This window comes from Lissotriton vulgaris, chromosome 2_1 (genome assembly GCF_964263255.1).
Source record: "Lissotriton vulgaris chromosome 2_1, aLisVul1.2, whole genome shotgun sequence".
NCBI classification, from domain to species: Eukaryota; Metazoa; Chordata; class Amphibia; order Caudata; family Salamandridae; genus Lissotriton; species Lissotriton vulgaris.
The window spans coordinates 255,039,047-255,066,344 of NC_141687.1; the positions used below are offsets into that span (position 1 = coordinate 255,039,047).

General features: G+C 46.9%; 1 protein-coding gene across 8 annotated transcripts in view; it reads left to right on the forward strand.

Annotated features, from left to right (window-relative positions):
* SYNRG (synergin gamma) overlaps positions 1 to 27,298 on the forward strand; it is a 515,412-nt gene that overhangs the window by 211,617 nt on the left and 276,497 nt on the right. The gene's annotated exons all lie outside the window — the stretch shown is intronic.

Genomic DNA, 27,298 nt, shown 5'->3' on the forward strand with positions numbered 1-27,298 from the left:
AACACCACGCACTGGATCCAAACCTATAATCTAGCCCAATCCAAGATGGCCACCTAATCATGTGATGGTGCGTGTTTACACACCCTTCGCTTTTCGCTTCACAATAACGGCACGCACTGCATCGGCCTTCTCTGTGCCTGGCTACGCTTTTAAGTGAAATCCCCTGATGGGGATACTTGCAACCAACAGGCAACCGGAAGGTCGTTGCAGCAATCAACACTGCAGTGGTAACCGCCGGCATAGCAGTAGAACCTTGCCAAACGCCACGCAAGGCAAAGGAGAGCACTACCTTACTTTCTTCCCACTCGTTGCCAGTTTGTGTAGGAATGAATGAGTCTACGCAACGCGGGGTCATTTAAGTACATATATTTCCACAAAAGGAAGGCAGCTTGACAACCACCCGCAAGCTCCCGACAGCTTCTAAACCGCCCCACCAAGAACCTCCCCGTACCCGCATTCAAAGAACCTGCCACCCACCATCATTCCAATGTCCCTTAAAGCACTACAGTCCACTGTAGAGCCTAATTATGTGCAGAAAAATGTCGAGGCTGGCTCACTCACAGTAAGCAGTGGGAGAAGACGCGCCATGTCTCTTGCATCTATGGTGCCTCTTCCATACCAGCAGAACATAAGGCAGAGCAAGATTGATGTAGCAGCTCCCACATGAGCGAATAGCTAACTCTAACTCTCTGCTAAATAGACATGCATACAGCCCTGGGAAGACATGGAGGACCTTATGTTGCATCTCCCAGAAGAATAAAAGCAAAGGGATAACATCTGGTTGAAGAAGTAAAAACCTTGCCAACTCATGCCTTAAGTTGGCCCTAGACTCTGCAGCTAAAGCAAAGAGACAACTGGCAATCGACTCAGTCCTTCTGAGACATGTGGTGTCTGTCATCTGAGGATTTAAACCAGATATGTCCTGGAGGGGATCAGACTCAAAAGTCAATCCAGGTGTACAGACCTTCATTCAAAAGAGTAATCCCTCTGGACAGGAGAAGACAGGAAGCAGGCTTTCAGCACACAAGCGGAAAGACAAATTGAAGGCAACCAGTGTTAAGTATATACTCTGTGATAACAGCAACCAAAAACATTTTTTAGAGCTAGAGGGTGGAAATTCAAGGGTATCTGCCTCCAGTTCCTCACAGTGCCCCAGGATGCAAAACAGAGCAGATAAAGGACTTTGGAGTCCATTACCACAGACCAGTAGGTTCTGAATATCATATGCCGTGTTTTTTGCATAGACTTTGTACAAAAACCTCCATTAAATACCCCAAAGTACCAGTGGAACAAAAAGGAACAATTACACATCTTAACACCAGAGGTACAAGAGCCACTACAGATACATGCTATAGAAATGGTCCCTCACAATGAAAGAAACACAGTTGTGTCCTTGGTTTACTTTTTAATCCTAAGTCAAGAAGGAATTACGCAGCCAGGCACATTGGTTCCAAATGACAACCTTATAAGATGGTATTCCACTGCTAGCAATGGGAGATTATCTGGCATCAGAAGGACACTTATTTTCACATTCCCATACAACCCACACAAATACCATATTTAGGAGTCTTGATGCAGGGGGAGCATCATCAGTTCAAGGTCCTGCCATTTGATTTAAGTGTCTATATCGAGAGCTGCAGCATTTACATACACTTACCTAAAGCAACACTGTGCTTCATTAAAGAAGTCTAAAGACCACCCATTGGAAGGTGATACACATTAAGGTAAAGTGATATTTATGCCAAACTAATAAACTCCAGTAGATTTTCCATCAGGACAGGATTATAGAAGATACCTTGTACGTCTAACTAAATGTAAACTCTGGCAATTCGCTAAGGGGTCACTTAATAACTCTTGTGACTTATATGAAGGGAATGTACACTAAGAAGATCAAAAGCTTCATTGAAGGAGCAAAAAGACTCTCTTGCTCAGGCAGTACCTCACCCATAGTGGAATCTCAATTTGATATTAGCTGTGTTAATAAAAGCACTTTTATTTGCCCCTACACAAAGGCACATTCAAGCACTGTACATTAATAATAGTCTTTTTAGTGGCCATCACATGATTATGAAGGTTACCCGAGTTGCGAGCACTCATTGTTAAGGAGCTGTATATGTCCATACACAAAGATAAAGTGGTTATGAGGATGCACTCAAAATTCTTGCCTACGGTCATTTAATGTTTTCACATAAATCTTACTGTGAGCTTAATTACCTTTTTCCATTGCCCTTCCAATGCAGTAAGATAGCTTGGCACATGTGAGCTGTCCGAAGGGATATTCTGTATTACATACAAGTTTATCAGAATAGAATCCAACAAGTTTCCATAAGACACTCAACCGCTGCCCTACGTATAGCGGTAACAAAAACACTATTGCTAGATAGCATGTTTGAACCCTTGAAATGTGATTCACTAGCCTTTACTCTCCAAAGAAAGAAATGTGCTAAAAAGACCAATGCTTAAATGCAAGAAATATGCAGAGCAGCCATATGGTCCTCGGAGCATAACTTTACATGGCATTACTGTGTAGATTTTCAGTCATGAAATGAGGCTGCAGTGGGACAAGCAGTTCTTCACTATCTCTTTGTTTCCACCCCCTCTTCTAACCCACTTCCCTATCGGAGGTAACACCGCTATATAATCTTTGCAAAGCCTGTAAATCTTAGAACAGTTTTCACGCCTCAAAACAAACCTGTTATCTGCACATCATGGGATTTCAGAAACCAACATTGCTCTTGTCTGACTTGAGCTTTAAAAAGCTGGAATTCAGCCAGTTCACAACCGATTTAAGGCAAGACTTAAAAGAGCTCAAAGAGAAAGGAGCATTTTCATGAAAGGCCAAAAAGAGCAGAGTATCATCTGCATACGATACAACTGTCACTCCTGGGACTCAACAGTTTTAGCTAAAGGTGAGAGGTAAATATAAACAAGCACTGGCATAGCCAATAAGTCTCGCCTTTGGGACCTGGTAAGTATTTAATTATGCAGCACAATATCCTTGGTGCAACATCAACTGTTTCATGACTAAACACTTATAATGTCCCAAAGGTAAGACCTATTGGCTATGCATTAAAGTCTGCTCTTCCGACTTTGCCAACACTGGGAAAAGAGCAGCAATCAATCAAGGTCTTGCATTTGGGACCAATTGGCTTTGCCAATGATTTGTACTGATGGTGTATCAGATAAGTAGAGTATCCCTTACGATGGGCAGTATTGTTAAAGAGAAATGCATTTTTAAAAAGCCTATGACGTTGCTGGCCGAGTCACTTTGCAGGAAAGCGCACCAAGCATGCAAGAAAGCAACATGGGGGAGCAACCCACATGAGGGTGCACATCACAGGGGGGGGTGGGGAGGGGGTAGAGTTGAGCACAAAGGTGAGACAGCAACATAGAGCACGGTGCATTGGGAAGAAGAGAATCATGCACGGGACAGCTGAAAAAATAAAAATAAAACTGGGGTTGTAGACTGCACATACACATGAGAGAATACGGTAGGATTGCTTACAGTACTCAAATCACAAAGAAGTACCAGAAGATGCAGAAGTGCCCATTGGGCGGAAAGGTAGCACAATGAGGACCATCACAATGAAAAAGCATTCACGTCATCACATGATTACGACAGACGCTCACACTGCAATGCCCACCTCGGGAACTCCAATATTCAGGAGTAAAGGTACTAAAAAAAATCAGTGCAGTTGCAGGGAGTGAGTGGGATATATGTCCACACATGACCGGCTTATGAGACGTTCTACCAGGGGTGACCACCTTAACGCATTTGCCCTTTTCCTCTAAAACCTAGAGTGTGACGCCGAGACCCTGCCCACTTGTAACATCTTATGAGGCTAAACATGCTCATATAAAACATAAGTCGCTTTGACAGCATCCTGTAGTACTGCATAAGATATGCATAAAATAATGCTTGATATCAAACCATTTCAACTAGGCATGCATGATTACTGAAGCTCCCTTTTGTTAACACTTTGAAGATTTTTATTGTTGACAAATGAGGTATCCGGTTCACCCAACCTTTAGAGCTTAAGGGAGTCATGGGGCTATATTTTAATCTACCCTATATTGCAAGGCATGAGCTTTCATTTTCCTAACATGAGTGAAGGGACAATAGAAAATAAAATAAAAAGTACCCTATCACTGGTGTTTTTCTTCTTTAATACAGAATAAGCAAGATATCTCAAACAACTTGTTTGGCACAACAAAATAGAAATTAACATTATTGTGAAGTGCATCACATATAAACACATAAAATGTACCACTGTCACGTGATATTTGCAATTCTTCAAAAATCCTGGAAACTTAAAATGCCAGTTAGAACCTGAGTCAAGTATAAAGACCGACAGGAAATTTGGTGAAGTAATGTGTACATGGAGTGAGAGCATGCCCAACATTAAAATTAGTAATTGGCCCCATCGATTGAAACCTTCAATGGGGATCTTGCAGGTTCTGAATAAAGCCAACTCACCCACTTGTCAGCTCAAAACAGGCTGGAACATGTAGACCAGGTAGATGTAGGAGTACATGTATGTGCCAACTGCATCCGCACAGTTTTTAATCTGCCAAGTTGCCCTTAGACTAACGCATACACAAGGGTTTCACCTTCTGCCATTTTTAACTATTATGAAGATGCAAAAAAAAAAAACACCATTGATACATCAAAGTGCTCCCTTCGACAGTGGGATCAAAAAGGATAGAGTTCAGTTTTTAAGGCTGGATATAGGGATAAAACGATCCTGTTAGAGTTGGTTGGCATCTTTTTTGCAGGCGACTGATTCCCTGGAGAAGATGAGATAACCTACCTACGTAACCTTCTGTCCACCTTGTTTCAGTGAATATGCAATTACAATACAATAGTGTGATGAAGTGCACTTTTCTGATGAAACATGTTGCATAATATGCTGCGCCAACAGCATAAGGTGAGAGATTTGTACTTATATGGGCAAAGCCAACGACCACTCAAAGTACATCTTAAAGAATTGGTAACAATAGGTAATGCAGACAGCTGCACTGCCAAGTCCCACCAGAAAACATGGACTCGACAATGTACTTAAAAAAGCTTTATTTATCAAGAACCTACCAGCTATTATCTGCTCCACCCATTTCTTCCTGCACTTTAAGCCACTTAGTTATTCAATGTGTTGAACAGGCTGCAAAAAAGTATCCTACAAATCCCTGGGCCTTTGTTGCATTATGTATGCCTGTCAGCTTCTGCGTTTTACCTGAGTGCATCCCCATTTGATAACCTCTTGTTTCTTCACATCAATCTAACTCATTTCATTTCTGCTCGTAAAACCTCTTTTAATCCTAACGGCACCCCAATCAGTAGCCATAGCACTACAGGGGACCTATTACAAGTGGTACAAGAAAAACTAGGTACAGTCCTTTCCGCACCATAATATTTCACTACAATGCCTGGCAGACATCAGTGTACAGAGAACAGTCGCTCTCACCCCAAGACATGCGGCAGACAGCAGAGTGCAAGGACAGCCTGCCCCACTCAGTCCAAGATATTTGGGGACAATCGATCCGGCCCACCTAATGCACCCCATGAACCTTACAACTAGAGTCCGACACCAGTGCACAGGGGACTGGCCCCTCATGCACCCCATGAATCTTACAGCTAGAGTCAGACATTGCACAGAAGGCAATCACTCCCACACCATGGTCTGTTTCTACTACAGACAGACATCAGTGTACAGGTGACAGGAAATATATCATCAGAAATATAATGTATCAGAAATCACATGAGGCAGGCATCACTTATATGAGAGAGGCGTCCACTGTACACAATACAGGACTTCTTTCACGCCAGTTCCGTTCATCGCAGAAGAGAAACAGTCGACAGAGCTGCTCGAGGCACACTCCATGTCGCCACATTGGGGTATTTTTTGCCAGCTGTGCCATGCCCCTACACTGCTGCTTTACTGTAGAGAGCAGATACAGCATAAAGACAATCTGAGTGAGGGACTCAATAGAGCGCCCCCCGGACCTCCAGCTGTGAACCCTTGGTACAGCTAGCGGCTTCTCGCCCTCTTTATAAGGCGTCTCCCCTTTATCGGATCATCTCACATATGGGGTTTAAGCCCATCCTTCTGTCCGACCCCAGTTCTCTGCCATGAGGACACAATGTTTTGTGCTGACATTCCTTGTGTACAGTGACTATTCCCTGGTCTTAAATTCAAGAAAGGGCCAGGCAGCCTGGAATCCTTCTTAGAACTGCCCTACCGTCAGTCAAGCTTCGGGACCTTATTCTTGTGAGTTCTGTGACTGTGCTGGGAGTGACCCTGAATCTTCTACCCCGCACTCCTGTGGATGGCGGGAGCTTGTCAAACACCGTTTTCTATCCAACTGCCTTTCCTGGACTGGAGAGTGATTCTACTAAACGTAAACTTCACTCCTCAGACACTTTTTAACCGAGCTTTAGAAATGCCCGATTTGCTCCGTCATCACCCCTCAGAGTTAGCGGGTGACCAAGGGCTGGATTTAGGAACTTCACAGGTGTTCCTTACAACTTAGTCATTTCATGAATATCATTACTGCCCCACTCCACTCTACCAGAGCAGCAAGCCCATCCTCTGGGTCTTGGCGCTATTAGCAGAGTGTTACCTTACCTCGCTGTGACGTCCCACTGCGCCCCATTTTGTCATCGTCTGGATCACAAGGCCGCCCACACAAGTGTGCGGACAGTTGGTGGTAGGGAGATGTACTCGTTATGTTATTTTAAGGTTTTCTTGTATAGCGACAACATCTTTCTAAAGGATAACCCCAGCACTGAAACACTCCAGCCGATGTTACCTATTGTGTAATAAGACACCCTGAAAGTCACTGCTGACATAGGCAGGTCTTGAGACTTTAAAAAAAAAACCCAGCAGAAATGAAAACCAGTGGGAGGGGTTGGAGGAGTGCGGCAGAGAGCAGGGCGGCGCAGCGTTTACCTTGTGGAAGTGGGCGCGATAATTCATAACAGATGGCGCCGCTCGCTCACGCAAGGGAATCTCCAAACGTGCACGCGTTGCCATTTAAAGCAATGGAATGCGTGAACATTTTTATCCTCAAAACCGAATCGATCAAGGGGTCTCCTATGCAGCGCATGTGCGCTGCATAGACGAGACCTAAAAAGGGTATGGCTAAAAGCTGAACCTTGTGAAAATCCCGCATTCCAGGGGTTTTGCTGCAGAAGTAAAAGGAGGAAGGGAAACAGCCTGAGTATGGTCGCTAATGAAAGATTTAAACCATAGTTGGGCGTGGTCTTTAATGACGATCATTTCCAGCCTCTCAAACAAAATGGCATGTGAGACCGTACAATACAATCTCTCTACATGTGTTTACACATTCCGAGCTTCATTTTTTTTTTTTTGTCTTGTATTAAACTGATTTTACCAGATGTTTGCTGGAAATATCCAACTGCTTTTTTGTGTGCTTAATATTGCACAAGATATTCTAGTTTTATTCTTCCTGTTCGCAAACATCCTATTTCTTTCATATGTAAGAGCACCACACCAAGGATTTTAGTGGTTTATGGGTAGGCTGATAATGTAACGTACAAAAGGTGATGGGAGGCTGATTGCAGTAAGTCTAACCACTGGCAACAGCTCGGGTAGCACTCCAGCCCATAGTTCTTTTGCTCAACATGCCACCTCAGTTTGGATACAGCCTTATTCAAAACAGTCTTGTCCCGGCTCCTCATGGGAACAGTCCAGCCCGATCTGCCAAGCCAGGTCTTCCAGAATCAGAATTCAAGCAACCCAGGACCGGCTTCACCCTAGTAATGGGCTCCTCAGTCCGGTACAGCTTGTTTCCAGTGGCACAGTGAGCATGGGACCCATATCTGGTCATACATATGCTGCTTAGGGCGGTACATGAATCACACAAACGGCGATGGAAGGCTGCTTTCAGTAAGTATAACCACTGGCAATAGCCTGAGGTAGCACTCCAACCCATTGTTTATGATAATGTAAACATATATGTTTGAGGCATGTGAGCTGCAGATTACACACTGTGAATAGATCGCCACCTAGTGTTGGGCCCGGATGTTTGCAGTTTATTTTTGTCGTGAAAATGTTCTTTGGAAGTCACGGGGGGAGGTGACTCCTCCTTTGCACCATATTGCGCATGGGCATCGGCTCCATCCTCAGATTGTTTTTTTCGGCTATCGGGCTCGGATGTGTTTCCAGCGCTCCAGTTTGGAACCGAATTTCCTTCGGCGCGCAATCCTCACCCAGTTCAACAGTATTGTTTCCATCGCGCTCCACATCGACGCGATTCTTCACCACTTCGAAGTCTTTGATTCCGGTCATCGACGAAGGCCTTCGGGCCTACCTGGGCCTTACTCTGGCTCATGGAAAGGACGCCATTCAAAAAAGTGTCCTCTATGTGGGTCTAAGTTTCCCCACACAGATCTATATGAGATGTGCAACCTTTGCCTCTCACCGGAGCACGAGGCCAAAGACTGTTCTGCTTGTGCCTCTTTCCGCTCCAAAAAGACAATTAGGAACAGACTAGCTCGAAGAACTATGGCTCGCTCGTCCACTTCAATCCCTGACGACATCTTCGAAGAGGGCGTCAATGTGCCAGAACACAGGCGGGCTGAAGAAAGTGCCAGCTTCTCTGATGCCGAAGAATACGACGTCGAGGACATCACTCCAGCTCAATGGGCCGGAAGTAAGACCGTCGACCCCAACCCTTCTTTGACACCCTCAAAAAAGGCTTCGGTCACACCCTCACCTTCGGACCCGGGTGCACACCGAGAGACTGCTTCCCACACCCTGCCTTCGGGCCCGGCAAGGAAGCCTACTAAGCCTGCAGGTGGCTCGGGCTCGAGCCAGTCTGTCCCCGGTGCCGATCCCATACCGACACCAAAGGAGAAGCCATCTTCCTCAACCACGCCGACCGATGCTCTGACACCTAAGCACTCGGCGCCGAAGAGTGGCACTGGCTCATCGATGCCAAAACCGCACTCTGAGCAGAGTAAAAAAAACGCCTAAAAGTCCCGACTCGCACGCTTCGGAGCCGAAAAACACCCGGAACCGAAAAAATACGTGCCGGTAAAAGACATTTCGAAAGTTCATACTTCTAAGCCAAAGGACCGTAGACCAGCTACCAAGTCAGTGCCAAAAAAACCTCCGGAACCGAAAAAGAATCTGCCCTACACAGAAGAACTTTTTACACCAGATCCTACTCTAAAAACTCTTGTAAAGGATCCTAAGACTGGCAAACTAGCTCTTATCTCCAAGAAGAGACGTTTAGAGGCGCCTGCACCTCCTCCTCCTCCAAAGAAGAGCTACATTGCAACCTCTCTATTAAGGGTTCCTTCTCCACCACTTCCCCATTCTATTCCTCCTCCTACACCTCCTCCACCACAGCATTCGCCTACACCATCCACTCATCCAGATTGTGATGTAGATACAGACTCTGATGACACAGGTGGGGGGGGGGCACATGACCCAGCAGGGACCAATAGCGCCCCTCAGTCACCTAATCCATAGGATGATTGTAACACCCCTGATATGCCTTACGTCCCACAAGACAATGTATATCCTTCCAGGCCTTCCCCACCAGAGGACACTATAGGTTTTAACCTACTAGTCCAGAGAGCTTCCCAGTACCATGGGGTTGACTTCCACACCGATACTATGGAGGAAGATTTCTTATTGGACACATTTGATAATGCACAAAGGTCCACTGCCATTCTGCCAATGCTTAAGGGGGTCATTAAGCATGCAACAGAGGTCTTTAACCCCTTCCACGCTGATGACGAGCTGGGCTCGTCATGGCGTAGCCTCCTCGCACGCTGATGACGAGCCCAGCTCGTCACGTAACATGCGTTTTAGAAAATCTCAGCGTGCGAGCGGAATTCCGCTAGCGCGCATGAGGTTAAAGATCCTGTCAGGGCTCGAATCCTCAACCCCAGCATTGAGAAAAAGTACAAAGCTACCCCTACTGATCCAGCTTAAATTAGAGGCCCAGCACCCCTAGATTCCTTGGTAGTTTCTAACGCACGTAAACGTGCCAATTCACAAACATCAGGTGAGGCCTCCCCAAAAGACCAGGAATCTAAGCTCCTTGATGCCTTCGGTAAACGAACAGCGTCACAGGCAGCTAACATTTGGCGCATTGCCAATACCCTAGCATTGTTGGCATGATATGACCGGGCACATTATGATAATCTGGAATCCATAATGCAGCATCTACCAGACAAGTAGAAAAATAGGGCCAAAGAACTCATTCAAGAAGGTAAAAATATTACTAATGCTGCCACATTCACAGCGGAGCAGCACAGGGTGGTAGAAGGAGGCCTATTAAGGCGGATTTCATTGTGGATCCACCTACCTACCTTGATGTTCAGGATTTGCTCATGAGGCAATATACTACAAAGACCATGAGGCATGCAATTGCATGATCCAAAAAAACCGCTGTAGGCACATTGTAGCCTCCTTAAGATTGTTATCACTTTTTAGATAATTAAGATAACACTTTTTATAGAAAAACGTGAGTAGGGTTGGGAAGTTGTGCCCCGTCCTGAAGAAGGTACACCAGTACCGAAACATGTCGACGCACACCAGAGGTCTTGTCCCTAATTAAGACAATCAACCTCGTTTCTTGCACACCTTTTTAATAGCACCAGCTAGGGGTACGGAATAAAGTTTTTTCACATCACCCACTAGCCAGGTACTTTTTAACCCTTCACCACACCCTTCACTCACATAAATCCCTTCACTTGCACTCAACACACACCACACATAGTCAACCTTGTCAACGCTCCCGCGTAGTCGCAGGTCGTAGCGTGCCGCATCCCCTTAGCGGGATGCGAAGACCCCGATGATTAAGCATGACACCAAGGGGCCTGTTGGTGTGTGAGGGGTATTTTACACAACACTGAGTGTTCCCCATCCTTGTGGTGCACACTCGAAGTAGGATTCTTCTTGTTTATTTAGCACATATACAAAGACAGCACATCCATTTCTTCCTGTACCTCGACGACTGGCTCATAAAAGCCAGCTCATACAACCAGTGTGTGGAACACACTCATGCCACGATCCAACTGCTCCACAACTTGGGGTTCACAATAACCACACCAAGTCTCATCTGCAACCATCCAAAGTACAACAGTACCTCAGTGCCACAATAAACACCTCAACAGCGCTAGCTTATCCCACTCCAGTAAGGATAGCCAGCATGCAAATTCTTCTCACAAAGTTTCAGCCACAACACTTCCTTCCAGCACGAGTGTTCATGCAACTCATAGGGATGATGGCCTCTTGCATTTTCATAGTGCCCCATGCAAGACTTCAAATGCGTCCTCTACAAGAGTGCCTATCACGTCAATCGAACCAGGCTCAAGGTCAATTAACAGACCTAGTGTTGGTAGACGGTCGGACTCATCGCTCTCTGCAGTGGTGGAACACCTAAAACCTTTCCAAGGGACGACCGTTCCTAGAGCCAGTTCCTCAGATAATCTTGACAGCGGACGCATCGCTCTCCGGCTGGGGGGCACACCTACTGCAACACACCATGCAAAGCAGGTGGACACCGCAACAAAAGTTACTCCACATCAATCATCTGGAGTTACTAGCTATATTCCTAGCACTAAAAGCTTTCCAAAAGCAAGTATCAAACAAAGCTGTGTTAGTCCGCGCTGACAATATTACAGCCCTTTATTACATACAGAAACAGGGCAGAACACACTCCCTGCAACTCTCTCAACTAGCACAGGACATATGGCAGTGGGCTATACCTCCAAAATATATTCCTTCTAGCCCAGCATGTTCTAGGAGTACAAAATACCATAGCAGATCAGTTAAGTCGTCAGACACAACAGACCCACTAGTGGGAACTTCATATGCAAGTTCTTCAACCATTCTTTCAGATATGGGGAAAACCTCAGATAGACCTCTTTGCCACCCACGAAAGCGCCAAATGCCCAAGCTTCGCCGCCAGATATCCACACCCACTGTCCAAAGGCAATGCGATATGGATGAACTGGTCAAACAAATTTGCGTACGCTTTTCCACCTCTACCACTCATGCCACTAGTAGTACGCAAACTACAGCAGCATTCTTTGACCCTCATGCTAATTGCTCCAACATGGGCCAGACGGCCTTGGTACACCACACTGCTACAAACTGTCTGTAGTACCGCACCAAAAATTATACCGGTCTCCACACCTTTTAACACAGAACCGTGGAGAGATTAGGCACCCGGACCCAGCTCAGCTCAACCTTGCGATCTGGCTCCTGAAATCCTAGAATTTGGATATCTTAACCTTCCTCCAGACTGCATGAATGTCATAAAAGAAGCTAGACGTCCAACCACTAGAGCATGTTATGCAGCTAAGTGGAAACGCTTTGTAATATATTGTCACAACAACAATATTAATCCCCTAGACATGTCTATTCACCACATCATAGGATACTTACTGCATCTCCAAAGATGTAACTTAGCCTACACGTCTATTAGACTGCATCTTGCTGCAATAGCACCATATCTGCAAAACAGACAGCATCTATCTCTGTTCAGAGTGCCTGCTATTAAAGCCTTTATGGAAGGCCTTAGGAAAATAGTACCACTTTCACCTGTGTGGAATTTAAACATTTTTCTCACACGGCTAATGAGACCTCCCTTTGAACCATTGCACGAATGTGAACTACAATTTTTAACTTGGAAGGTTGCATTCCTAGTAGCTATTACTTCTCTGCAGAGGGTTAGTGAACTACACGCACTAACCATTCAAGAACCTTTCTTGCAAATGCATCATAATAAGGTTGTTCTCCGTACTAATCCGAAATTCCTGCCCAAAGTCATTTCTCCCTTCCACCTCAATCAATCTGTGGAACTGCCCGTTTTCTTCTCGCAACCACAGACAGTAGCAGAAAGAGCTCTTCATACCCTAGATGTCTAAAGACCATTGCTATACTACATCGAAAGAACACAACCATTTCGTGAGACCAAACAACTTTTTGTGCCTTTCTCACCACCACATAAGGGTAATCCCATATCAAAATCTGGGATAGCTAGATGGATTGTCAAATGCATACAGATTTGCTACCACAAAGCTAAACAAACGTCATCTGTTCCTCCTAAAGCCCACTCTACAAGAAAATTAGGGGCTTCAATGGCATTTTTAGGGAACATTCCCTTAGATGACATCTGCAGAGCAGCTACATGGTCTACACCGCACACATTCACAAAACACTATTGTGTAGATGTGCAAACCAAACACCAAGCTAATGTGGGCCAGGCTGTTCTCAGAACACTATTTTAAACTACTGCAACAGATAGGGGTGGTCGCCGCTAAGAGTGGTTACTGCTATACAATCTATGCACAGTGCGTAATCTGCAGCTCATATGCCTCGAACGGAAAATGCTACTTACCAGTATGCACCTGTTCTTGGCATGTAGAGCTGCAGAGTTACACACGCCCACCCGCCTCCCCGGCTACCCTTGTCTGCTCCAGTATTATCTTAATTAGATACAGCTTACATGGACATCCTTCCTGTTCTTGCAAAGCGAAAAACAATCTGAGGATGGAGCTGATGCCCATGCGCAATGTGGTCCAAAGGAGGACTCACCTATTTCGTGACTTCCAAAGAACTTTTTAGGACAAAAACAAACTGCAAACATGCGGGCCCAACACTAGGTGGAGATCTCTGCACAGTGTGGAACTCTGCATGTCTACATGCCAATAACAGATGCATACTGGTAAGTAGCATTTCCCTATAAGGAATAAAGTACGTCCTTTCATACATTGTTAGAATATTGTAAGTCATGTCCGAGTTCTATGACCTTATTAAGGAACTTGGTCTTCAGCCTTGTTCCTTTGTATGGTCACACAACTCCTAGGAGACTTGCAGTATTGTTATAATGTACGAAGGGTGCAGTTTATTCCACATATGTAACAGTATTTTTTGGTTCTGTTTTGTAACCGAAACTGCACTTCAAATGTTTTTCTGTCAATTAATTTCGGAGGCTTTTTAAAACATATTATAGTCTAAATAAGCAAAGATAACCATAACTTCACTTTAAATAATATTTTGTCCACTAAATTGCTTTTTTAATTTTTTTATCCTATTTCGCACGAAACTGTTTTTTGGATCTCACCATCTGGTTAAGGCTATGCGTCACTGCGCTTGACTTCAGCTGTGCAAACAGGGAATGACTCCAGTTCATGTCCGTAACTTGTTATGGGCTGGCAACCCCTTCAACGCATGGCCTTTAGCCATGTCAAGCAGGCGTTGGTTGCAGGGCACCATGTATTGCAGAACCTGCATCCACCTTTTTGTGCGTCCGTCCGCCACCCCCAAGGTGGAGGGAACATCCGCAAGGGCAGCGGCGTTCCCTCCATGCCAATTAGGATGTGACCGCCACCCTGTCGGTCACATCCTGTATCTTGAAGCAGCACCCGCCGCAATGTTAAAAATGCATGCATTGCATTTGCATGCACAAAGCGGCAGGCACCGCGCGGTGCCAGCCGCTTTGTGCATGCACATGCAGAGGGGTACCATAGGTACTCCCCATGTGCACCCCACCCATCCTTCAACCTGGGGGCCCGCAAGGGCCCCCCAGATGAAAAGGTCCACATGTTTTCTACAGCAGAAAAAACGCAGCGGAAAAGCATGTTTACACATGCTTCCTAATTTGGCTGACGGTGTCTTGCAGACACCGCCACCAAATAGCAGGCTACACCCGGCGGATCAGCGGCGGACAGACCTGCCGTCCGCCGCTGATCCTACCGCCATACTGATCTGGCGGGTGGTGTGTACAGGGACCGCGGCGGTGAATCCGCATCCTCCGGGCCGGTGGTGGCTTCCACCGGCCCGGAGGATGTGGATTCACCGCCATCCTAATCGACCCCTTAGTTGTGACCCTGTGTGGCGAATCTGAATAAAATTTGCATGAGTGGTCCAACTCGGATGTATGTTTTTTTTTCTTTTTCAAAAGTTTCATGCCGATTTGTCGAACATCACCAAGCTTATTAAAATAATTAAAAATGCCTTTTGAATAGAAACTCTGACCTGACCATAACCACACAGGCAGTCTGTGTGTATATGTATGTATATAGATAGTTAGATAGATAGATAGATAGATGTCCTTAGAAGTTTAGGACACTTTCTCATTCCTGTGATCGCTCTCGCTAGCTCTCTTCCTCTAGATAGAAATCATCAGGGATGTCTAAAAAGAAAAAACTTAAGAATAATCACGGCTCCTTTTCAGTCTGCCACTCCTGCACCCCTGTACCCCTAAGCCACAGACTATGTCTCTGATCTTATTACTGCCTTTATACTGATGCAATCCGTGCACCCTGATTCATCTTCAACGCTGCATCAAAATCTAGACTAGGAAATTGATTCCTAAGTTGACAGAGGTATGTACTCCCATCAAGTAATGATCCCAAATCTGGTCAGTGTGAACCACTAAAGTCACTAATAAACCTGAGCTCAACCTCCCTAGAAGCAACTGCAATGTGTAAAGTATTTTGCAATACAAAACTAGTATTAACGTTAAAATGCAAAACAATGAAAATCCCAGACCAAATTGGAAAACTGAAGTAAATTTTAATAAGCTAAATGACATAATTTCAATAAGGAGAACACAAGATCTTGATTTTCATATTTTAAGTAAGAAAATCGCCATTGTTAGTCAGTGAGCGGAGAAGACACGGATCTAAGCTCAATTGGAGGCTGACCATGATGGATCGTGGGTCAGATAAACCATCCGGGTTCATCCTAGTCAAAGATATTACATTGACATCAGCCCCAATCCACCAGTAAACCAGACTTTCGAGGTCTCCCTGGACCTCTGGGGAAGCACTTGGAGACTCACAGGGTGCCAGGCAGAGGCCAACAGGAGGGTCCTGACCAGGTACAGTTGCCACTGGATTGTTAGCCAGGTGCGAGCGTGTTTCCGACCACTATGCGAGATAGAGAGATAAAATGCATAGGGACATTTGCCAAAATAATTTCTCCTCTGCCAGCCGTGCCTTAACGTATATGTGAGCTCCAGTTGTCTCCTGGGGTGCTGTCAGCATTTATTGTGGTACATGGTGGAGAAAATCTCATCAGCAGTCCCCTGCTTATTTTTTTTTAAAATCTTTTTTTTATTATTTTCAAACGCAGAAAACAAACAAACACGAGGTCGGTTCAGTACATCAGCAGAGAGCTGCAGCATTCTACTGTACTAAGAGGCATCAGCACAGATTCAAAAGCAGTAGAAGTAACCACATCTTCTTGCGGTATATCCATCAATGCAAACTTAAGCCTTCATACCCCAGTCCTCTCCATAAATCAGGACCGCTCATCTTCGACACACTGAACCCTCCCCCAAGTCCAATGTTAAATTCCCCTCCCCCTCCATATCCTCCCCTCCCACCCCCCCACCGGTGCTGATAGGCGAAGACAAATACAATCAATAGTCAACTATACTATATGGTCCACTGGAGACATCATGTTAATGGCGTCCTAGAACAATTGAACTTATGGGAAGCCGGGTATCGCCTCACATAGAGAAATCATCATGACCAGGGGAGTCGGGCAACGAATCTTGTTCTGCAAGCAGCGCACTCATCTCCGAATCAGTATCTAGATCTGTCGCCTTCAGCTCTATCACTAGGGTCTCCCAAGCTTGCGCCGCCTGCAAAGCCTTGTCACTACAGGACCTGTGTGCCTGTTGTAATCTAACCTCACTTTCGCTAGCAGCCCATGTTAGCAATGCATTTTCCATCTAGGGTAACTAGGTCCCGCCTCAGCCTCCAATGAGATGTGATTTCCCACTTAGCCAGCAACAAGCCTAGGTCCATAAATTTGCTAGTCAGTTTATTTTTACTAGTGTGCGGGAACCAATGTAGCAGACAAGTCCCCCTCTCTAGGGTGATCTGTCGCCCCGTAACATCGCGGAGGAGGGCGAATACCTCTTCCCAGTATGTACTCAGGCATGGACAACCCCACAACATATGCATCAGGTCCGTATCTACTAATTTACACCGGGGGCATAGTGCTGTCTGAATGGAAATATTGATTAATTTTCGCCGGCGTGAGATGGGCTCTATGTAAGATGAAGAATTGTATCATCTGGAACCTGGCATTTCTGGTGCTTTTCCATGCTCTTTTAAGTATATGTGACCAGGCAGTATCAGGTATCTCCTTATCTATATCTACCGCCCACTGTTCTCGGTGTCTCTGCAGCGGGACCATCCCCTCCCCCAACATTCGCCTGTACAGGCAAGTAACTGCTTTATACGTGCCCGCATTCATCACCACATATTGACATGCCTCATTTGTCGGAGGCTTCGAGAGACCGGCGCCCCAGTGTTTCTGGATGGCGGTCACCAGAGCCGCATGTAATAGGAAATGTCCCCGCGGGAGACCAAAGGTGTCTTGTAATGCGTCAAAAGGCAATAACATGCCATCTCCAAACATATCTCCCACCATCTGGAGCCCCAGCACTTCCCATTCTGCAAGGGTGGACCAATCGCCTCCATGCGGCAGGGCAGTACACATACCTAACAGTATTTCCGGAGCATAAGGCCAGCGCACCCCAATTCTACTGTGAAATAGTTTCCAGCAATGCCTCAGGGCGCTTCCCTCCATTGACAAGCCAGTGGTTTGCAGTCTTTATTGTAATACAACATAGGACAGTACATGCCGCGGCACTTTCGGTTCAGTCACCCTCCCAGGGCCTCGAAATTCCTGTGCCACTGCCTGAGTAAGATGTTGAAATTGTGTCGCCAAGTAGTATAATTCAAAATCTGGAACTGCGAGGCCTCCCTCAGCCCTCGGGCGCATCAAGGTATTCAACGCCACTCGACGGCTTCCTGCCCTCCGAATAAAACCCCCCACCACAGAGCGGAGCTGGCGAAGCCGGGACTCTTATCGGCAGGATTCGAAAGAAATACAAAAGTCGAGAAAGCGCCACCATTTTCAATAGTGCCGCTCTCCCTGCCACGGACAATGGTAGAGTACCCAAGAATCGCATACTGCTCTTCAGTCCCCGCACAGCTCTGCCTATATTACCTTCGAAGAGGTCTTCCTGAGTGTGATACACATGCGTCCCCAAATAAGGGAGACAACTAGGTTCCCACATCAGGTCAGGTGGTAATGTAGGTGGTTCACTTGTCCTAGCTACTGGAAATACACAAGTTTTCGTCCAGTTGACTCTCAGGCCAGAGACATCTCCGAAGCGGCTGCGCAGGGAGCGCGCTCCCTCCAGCGCCTCCTCCGCATTGCTTAGAGTGAGATGTAATGGGATTGATCATCAAGTTGCAAACCTCGATACGCCCTTCCCATTCGAGCTCAGGCTGCTAACGGTTCCATCGCCAGGGCGAAGAGCAGTGGGGACAGCGGGCAGCCCCATCTAGTGCCACGCCCTACAGGGTACGACGATGAGATTGCTTTGCCCACCCTCCCCCTAGCGCTTGCTGAAGAATACAGTATTTCGGTCCAGCGGACATATCCCTCTCCGAGTCCAAATGCTCTCATAACTGAAAATATGTATGGCTACTCTAGACTGTCAAATGCCTTGGCAATATCTACCGAAAGTATCAACGCTTGCTCCTCCATTCCATAATCGCCATCTAATAACCGTATAAGTCTGCGTATACTGCTAGCTGTCTTACGGGTTGGAATAAAACCGGCCTGGTCAGGGTGAACCAGGCACTTCACAAAAGGGAGGAGTCAGGTAGCCAGCATAGAGAGAGGCCGATATGCCGCCGGGTCTGTCGGAAGTTTCGCTGGTTTAAGTAGGGGGATGATGATAGCCTCCCTAGCAGTAGACGGCAGAATACCACGTTGTTTGGCCTTCCCATACACAGCCAGCAATCTAGGAGCCAGGAAGTCGACATAGGTCGAGTAGAATTCAATAGGCAACCCACCACTGCCAGGGGTTTTGTTGCGCGCCATCTGTTTAATAGCGCAGCAAATCTCAGGGAGTGTAATGTCGTGGCAGAGGGGCTCCGCCTCCTCTGACTCAATGGTAGGTAGCTCCAAGTCCTTCAAGAAGACCTGCACTTCTGTCTCTCCGGGGCGCAGGCGGCTCGTATAGAGGTCGGCATAGAACGATGGAAACCGATCATTTATGCGATGTTGTGTGTACTCCAGCTTCCCCGTTGACTAGGTCAGCGCCAATATGGACGCGCATCTGGGGGCGGGGTCAGCTAACCAAGCCAAGAACGCGCCCACTTTATCTCGCACAGCGTGCGCACGGGCCAAGTAAGCTTTATGGTCGAAGCACCGTAGACGCTCTACTACTACAGCTACGTCCTCCTTTCGGGCCAGGAGCACCTCTCGCGTCACGTCACCACTAGCATGAGCTCTCTCAGCCTCTCTAAGTACCCGTTCCCCAGCCTTAATTTCCTGGAGTAATAGTTTCTGGACCCCTACCCATTTGGTAATGCAAATCCCGCAAACCACAGCCTTTAAAAGTATCCCATTCTAGGGCAATAGTCGTGGCCGTGCCCTCATTCTCCAGAAAATATTGTTCAATCCCCTTTCCAAGTTCCGCTGGAAAGGCCGTATCCTCCAATAATTCAGGGTGCCGTTTCCAAGTCGGAATAGTCAGGCACTCCGCAACCCAGCTAAAACTCACCAGTAAAGGGTTATGGTCTGAAATGGTTCGTGATACGTACTCGCTACTAAGCTCCATAGACACCAAGCTAGGGCTGCACAAGATCGCGTCAAGGCGCACATGCAAATCATGCAAAGCTGAGAAAAAGGAGTAGTCTTTATCATTGGGATGTTGCACTCGCCAAATGTCTATGAACCCCCAATGTTCCTGCCACTGCGCTCTGGTCTTCGCTAAGTTATGGATTGGAGCTGTGGGTAGGGGAGGGTGGGATCTATCCATGGCCACATCTGTAGTAGAGTTAAAATCCCCTCCCCATCAGTACCGGGGTCTTAAAATAATCTGCAAGGGTAACTGAGAGCTTCTCCAGGAAGAGTGCCTTCTCTACGTTAGGGGCATAGATACTACAGAGAGTGACCTCACGTCCACTCAGGCGGCCTCTAGCCACTACATAGCGACCCTGAGAATCTGTTTGCTGATCTATCAACTGAAAGGGAACCGCAGCTCTGATGCAAATCAACACCCCTCGCGCATAAGCTGAGTATGCAGTGTAGTAGAGCTGGCCCCTCCACCTGCGCTGTAATGCCAACCCCTCCGCTGCAGTCATGTATGTTTCCTGAAGGAACGCTATTTGCACGCCTCTACGCACTAAATAGGAGTGGACCGTATATCTGCGCTGCATGGAGTGGAATCCCCGGACATTCCAAGTCCCACATTTCACATCAGGTAATGGACCCATAACAGAGACAAACGAACCACAGGAGTTTCTCGATACCTCTGCACAGCACCGGCGAGTGCCCTACCAAAAGGCCCTTCCCTTTAACCAGAACAGTCCCTTTCCTCAACAAACCCGCCCCTCCCAATGCATCACCCACCCCCCCAGAACAGGCACTGACATAGTGAATCCCATCCAAACTAACCCAACAGCAGCATCAACTAGGTTAAGGCAGACTAGCTAGGACCATCCGGTGGAGATGGATAGAGCCTGGCACCTACTCTGTGATAAGCCAGAATATCGCCCAGTGTCCAGCTCCAAGTTCCCCTAAAACTAGTTCCCCGCCCCCCCCCCCCCCCAGACCCCCCACTACTCCCCACTCAATAACACGTGTAGCACGCCATCATGGAGTCTTAACTCTGATCGTTCTAAGGAAGTATCACCCTGCAGGATTCCTAACTAGGCCCGACTCCGCTATATCACAATATCAAATCTACTCATCCAGCAGACCATCCGCTGTTCTGGGAGTGACCAGTGGCAGATGTACACTGTCAGATGCAGATGAATCCGCCTCCGACTGTAGTTATCGGTGTCCAGGTCTGATCCTTTCGGTGAGGCCGACAGCAATTCCCCGGAGATATCCGTCACCGCCTGCAGCGCGCCCCTACGTTCGAATTCAGTCTACGAAGTTGATGGTCTCTGTAGTTCACGCCTTCGGGGCCTCAATCTCCGCTATAGACTGGGCAGAGGATCTCTTATCTGCTCTCTCGCTTCCGCTTCTTGACCATCCTTGCCTGCCCGATAGGATTCCAACCATGTCCATGCCTCCTCCGGTGTTTCATAGAAATAAGTTTTCCCCTCCAGAGCAATGCGCAACTTGAATAACAATGAATATTGAATTCTCTCCGTGCGGAGTTCCTTCTTGACCGCTTGGAAAGACATTCGGCGCCGCTGTGTTTCGATAGTCCGGAAACAGAGTAACTCTGCTATTGTCTACTTGGAATGGGCCATCCACCCGGGCCTTATGCAGAAACAAGTCTCTGTCTCTGAAGAGCAACAGGCGCGCCACAACAGGTCGAGGAGGGAGCCCCTGCTGCAGTGGTCTGGCGGGAACTCGGTGCGCACGCTCCAAAGTATAGAAGGAAGATAGGCCCTCCGGGGCCACCACTGTCCGTAGCCAATTTTCCAAATAAGCCACCATGTCGGATCCTTCAATCTTTTCCGGCAGGCCCACCACTCGTATGTTGTTCCGTCTATTCCTCCCTTCCGCATCCTCTGCCCGCCTTTCTAGCACTGTGATCCTTTCCAAGGCACTCGCCATATCCTTGGTTAGTGCGACTTGAGCAGGTTCGATCCCCTGAATCTTGGTCTCCACTTGTTTCACCCTGTCCGGCAGCTTTGAGTGATCTGCCCTTAGAAGGCCCAGACCAGTCGCCACCTGTGCAATGTCCTGTTGCAGGGCGGCGCAGGACTCCGAAATGGCGGTCAGAATTTTGTCGAGCTGTAATTGCAGACTTTGGTCCTGCGGTGACCCGGATGCGTCCTGTACATCTTGGGTTGGGCCCTCTGTGTCCGAAGGCTGTGGGTCCCCATCTTTCTTTCCCCTGGGCTTGCCCAGATTAGCAGTCTCCAGGGCCCTCCGCAGCAGGTGGAGAGTCAGGACAGGTTAATGCGTAGTAGGCCCACAAAATGGCCGCCCGGTCTCTCGATGGTAGGTTCAGTCAATACAGCACCACAGGCTTCTGGTAGTCACCAAGCCAGCGGTCACTTAAACCCTCTTGCCAGTTGTCGCGTGCACCCAGGTGGTCCCCAAGGGGATCCGCTTCACGTTCCAGGTCAACCCCTTCGCTCACCACTCAGTCAGTTCAGTGGAAGCTCACGAGGGCGCCGCCGCCATCTTGATGCACCCATCCACTGACTGCACGGAGCCAAAAAATCACTCCGTTCCTCCGGAGATCGCCGTTCAATTTCGCTGGGTCGGTTCCACGTCATATTCATGTCCCCCCCGTGGCTGCTCAGGAGGGTCCGGGGGGGTCGATTTTCAAGGTAAAAGCGGGGGTTCACGAGCGGAGCTCGGCGCTCACGCTGCCATCCGCCTCTGCATCCAAGCCGCCGCGCCCCCCATCAGCAGTCCCCTGATGACTTCAGCACCAACTTTCAACAAATCATATTCAATGGTCAAGAGTTTTTTTTCTTTAAATTGGTTTTATTATTTTGCACAAAATTAATAAATACCTTAAATGCACTACAATCAGTGTTGCATATTCAGCCGCATATGAAAACAATGGTTACTACACATCAAATCAATTATTGCAATAAATTATAAGATGATATGCAGGTTTGTTTACAATGTAGCAGCAAGAATAATTGCCATTGACAAGCGAATATAATATGCATCAGTGATTTTAGCCCCAGCAGTACCCTCAGGGATGTGTATGTGATTAAGTGGGCAAAGTAGAGATCAAAATAAGTTAGGACCTGAACATTTTTGTATGCAGGAAGAGATTTGTACCTGAGAGACACCAGGCACCTAATGGAGTCTTGTGTTCTCCTTGGTTGTTAGAGTTATTATCATGGGATCTCACATGGTTATGCCCACTGGCCCGTCTCCACATAGCATTTAGGTACTCTGCCCATTTAAGCAATTTCCTATTCCAGGCACACTTACCTGTGGTGCCTGCACAGATTTCTATCTCATGGCTATCTGCCTCTTGGTTAACATCCACACCAAGGCAGCACATCTGTCTTTAGTATTGAAAGACTATGTTCACGTTTAAATGCCCCTAAGATGTTAGTCTTTAATGAAAGTAGGTCATTTTTGCCTGTTAACTCTTGAACTAGGGCACATACCAATTTCCAGAAAGCAGCAAGATTTGGGCAATGCCAACATGTTGATAACTAAAGCCTCTGGTAGGTGATATCCAAGACATTCATCTAGGACTATGGGTTGTATCTTTTGCAACCTCTGTGTAGCACTTTAAATTGAATACATTTAAATTGAGCATTCCTTGATTCCCTAAATGTATATTCCAGCATCATCAGTCTTTCCTTAGATGTCAGCTGCCTAACTAGGTCTCTCCAAAGGCGCCCCATTAAAGGCCAAATATCTATTATTGACTGTTAGAGCAAGAAACGGTAAAGGGCAATCAATTTTTTCTCAGTCTGCTGATGAGTGATACGTAATGGTCAGGGTGCAGCAATATATGTCTTGCACTCGTGCCTCAACATTACTGACTGCTTGAGTAGGGCATCCAGCACCAGTGTGGTGCTTAGGCATCACTCTTGTATTTGCTCCATCTGGTTCTCGATGTACAACACTCCCTGATGAACACTCCTTTGATGGCACAAGTCTCTTCAGAGACCAGGCAGGCTCAGTCTTGAGAGCAAGGCAACAGCGTGCCCTCTCGAACTGTCATTGACTTTGCTTCACTTTCTCCAACAATTTTGCCCCTTTTGAGGCTTCGAAAGAGGTTTCCAGCAGAAGCCATGTCAGTCCTTGCCTCAGCAGCATCAGATCTCCTAGGGCTTTTGAGGCAGATGTCAGGGAGTTACCTGTCCTCATTCAGGGCCCTAAGAGCAACAAATTGCCAGTAGCCAGCCCTCCCTCCCCCCCCCCCATAGCTGCTGCAAACCACTTCAATTTGCCTTCTGTGATGCACAGCCGCTCAGTCGGAAGTCTCAGTCTCAGGACGTTTTACGTCAATGGGTGGCAGAACCATCACATCAGTCCGATGGGTGCTCCACATCGTCCAAAATGGTTAAGCCCTACCTTTCCTTTCCATCCCTCGTGGCATGCCTAACACCTCCAGAGGACGACTTGTTCATTCTACGAGGGAGAGATAGGCCGTCCTGGACAATGGAACCATAGAGGGGGTGCTGGCATCAAATGTCTGGACTAGTTGTTACTCCTGTTACTTCCTGGGGCCAAAGAAGGAATAAGGCTTTTGCCCGATCCTCTTATCGTTACCTTCTAAAGTTTTTCAAGGACAAATTCAAGATGCTCACTCTCACCCTGGTTCAGTCTACCCTAGATCCAGGAGATTGGATGGTGGCGCTGGATTTGCAGGAGCCCTATATCCACATCTTGTCCTAAAGTCTCCAGACGTTAACTGCGGTTTCAGGTATGACTTTAAGTTCTTAGTGCTTCCCTTTGACTTTATCAGAGTGCCTCGCAATCCACCTTTGTAGGTTGGCAGTACCAATCTTCCTATACCTGGACGAGTGATTGCTGAGGCAAGTTTGACTCACAGTCAAGGGCCACCTTCAGACAATGGCCTAGCTATTGACATCAATGGTGTTTCCCATCAATATGCCAGTTTCTCACTGGACTCATTCACAGCTGCTCCTTTATTTGGAGCCATCCTGATAACTGTGCTTTCCCAGGCCTTCCTCAACGAGTCTACGACATTTGGGTAAAGATCTTGATGTTTCAACCCTCGGCTTAGGTCTCAGTGATAGACTCTGATACTTCTTGGACTCCTGCATCCTGCTTGTGGACCATGCCACGTGGCACATGTGAACTCTGTAGTGGGATCTGAAGTCTCAATGGGTACAGCACCAAGGGAACCTGTTGGGTGCAATCCAGGTGTCAGTTCTGCAAAAGGTCTGCAGTAGTGGCTGCTGGACCTCAAATGGACTGTTGGCAGACCCCTTTCCCTATCAGACCCACAGCCAATGGTCATGATGGATACGTTACTGGGTTGGGAGGTCTCCTGGAGAGGTGGAGATCAGTGACCTCTGGTTTCCAAAGGAAACCAGCCTCCACATAAACTTGTTGGAGTTGTGGGCGATTCACTTGGCATTGAGAGCATCCTTCCAGAGCATCAGGGGGAGCAGATGTAGGTTCTCATTGACAACACTGCCAGGTGGTACAATAACAAACAGAAGGGGGACATGGGTGCTATGCTAGGAGGCTCTGCACCTCTGGAAATAGCGGAGTCATTGGGGCGCTTCCCTGGTCATGCAATACCTGGAAGGATGTTTCAACACAAGGGCGGACAAACTCTGCCAACGTGTCCTTGCAGATCATAAATGGCAACAGAACTTAAAGGTGGCACAGCGCATCTTCCAACAATGGGAAGAATCCTGGCCTGATCCTTTCACCACCGCAGAAAACGCACAGTTTCCATACTTGTTGAAGTTCCCAAGGTGGTTCTTTCTATGAGGCACCTTTTTGCTAGGAAAAGTTTTAAGATCATCAGGTACTACCGGCCCAGGGCGTCCCAGTGGCTCCAAAGTAGGTGAGAAGAGTGTGGTCTCCTGAATGTCTGGCCATGAGCATCTGCCCTTCGATTCAGCTGCCCCTCTGGAAGGACTTGTTGCAGCAGCAGGGCAAGTTCCTGGCCTGCACAACCTACACCTCTGTGCTTGGAGTCTGAGCGGCAAATGCTGTGGATCTCACTTCTGAAGTAGTGAGTATTATATTGGCAGCCAGACATCCCTTGACTAAACCAATCTATGCGTGAAGATGTGTGAAGTTTGTTCTCTGGTGTTCTTCCCAAAATTGTCTGCCCTATTACTGTTTTGTTTGTCCTTAGCCCTGGAAGGACTTGCTGGGTCAACAGTTAAGTTATTTAGTGGCTCTTTCAGACTTTTTTACGTTTATCCCCATCAGCCATCTTTATTCAAATCCCTTGTTGTAATGGATTTTCTAAAAGGCTGACCTTTATGTTTCCACCAACAACATTTGTGATGCTGAAGTGAGACCTCAATCTGGTTCTCACTTTTCTCACGTGCAAACCATTTAAGCCAATGCAAATCTTCCATCTCCGATTGCTTAACTAATAGGCAAAATTTCTAATAGGAATAACATCAACTGGTCTCATGAGAAAACTAAGGCACTGTCTCTCCTGCTTGGTATGTCACCTTCTTCCTGGACAAACTTGTGCTCAGGAGTCAGACTAAAGTGGCATTTCTCTCGGAAATTGTAATGCATTTCCATATAGGACAGTCCTATACCCTGCCAGTTCTCAGACGTGTGCAGAAGAAAATCCTCTCTAGCTGGATTGTCCTGTGTATCAAAAGCAGCTACAAATTGTTGAAGACCGCCCCCGGCAGGCCTATTCGCTTATTCTGTCTGAGCAAAACCTGCTACCACTGCGCTGGCGCACAGTGTGCCAGTCTCCGACGTCTGACCGGCTACTACCGGGGTGTCGGTTCACATGTTCATGAAGCACTGCTGAATGAATAACCAGGTCCGGTGGGAGGGGCATTTTGCCTGATATGTGCTCAGGATTTTCTTGTCTGGGCCTTTCAACAGCCCAAACCCTAGGGACATAGTGCTTTAGAATCTATTCACAAGGTGACAAATCTACGGTTAGATGTATGCCTTAGAAAAACAAGTTACTTATCTTCAATAATGCTCTATCTAACCACAGATTCATCACCAAGCCTCACCCTCCACCCCCCACCCCATTTTGTGGAATAGATTCTTCTAATTTATGCTAAAACAATTCCGTCTGAACGATTTGTATACTGGTACAATCTGATTAGAAAGGATCTGACCGATATCAGAAAGAAACCAACATCAGCGTATGGAGGTGGAGCCCCGATGTAACATTTAAGGCGGGATGGACCTGTCGTGGATCCGTACAAAATGACCTACCGACGCCTGAGTGAATTGCTGAATAAAATTTACCAGATTGAGTGTGGAGCCTGGATACATTCAGAAGACGAGAATCTGTGGTTAGACAGAGTATCCACGAGAAAGGTCATTACCAAAGGTAAATAACTTGTTCTTTAAAACAGCAAGTGAAATACTGGACTGTTTTTTTTTTTATTGTAGTATAAATTTAGCTAAACAGGCTTTGCTTCTTTTACATATTCTGACTATAGAAGTCAGTGGTTTGCTGACAAGGCAGAGCTCGCAGTGGGCACTCATTGCAACTCAAATGCACAACGTTTATGTTTCGACTGTTGATGTAATAATTAGTAATGCATTATACTAAAATTGCTGAAGCTGCTGCCAGCAGTGAGAGCTAATAATTGGTACTGATTTCAATTAGAATGTTAACCTTTCTT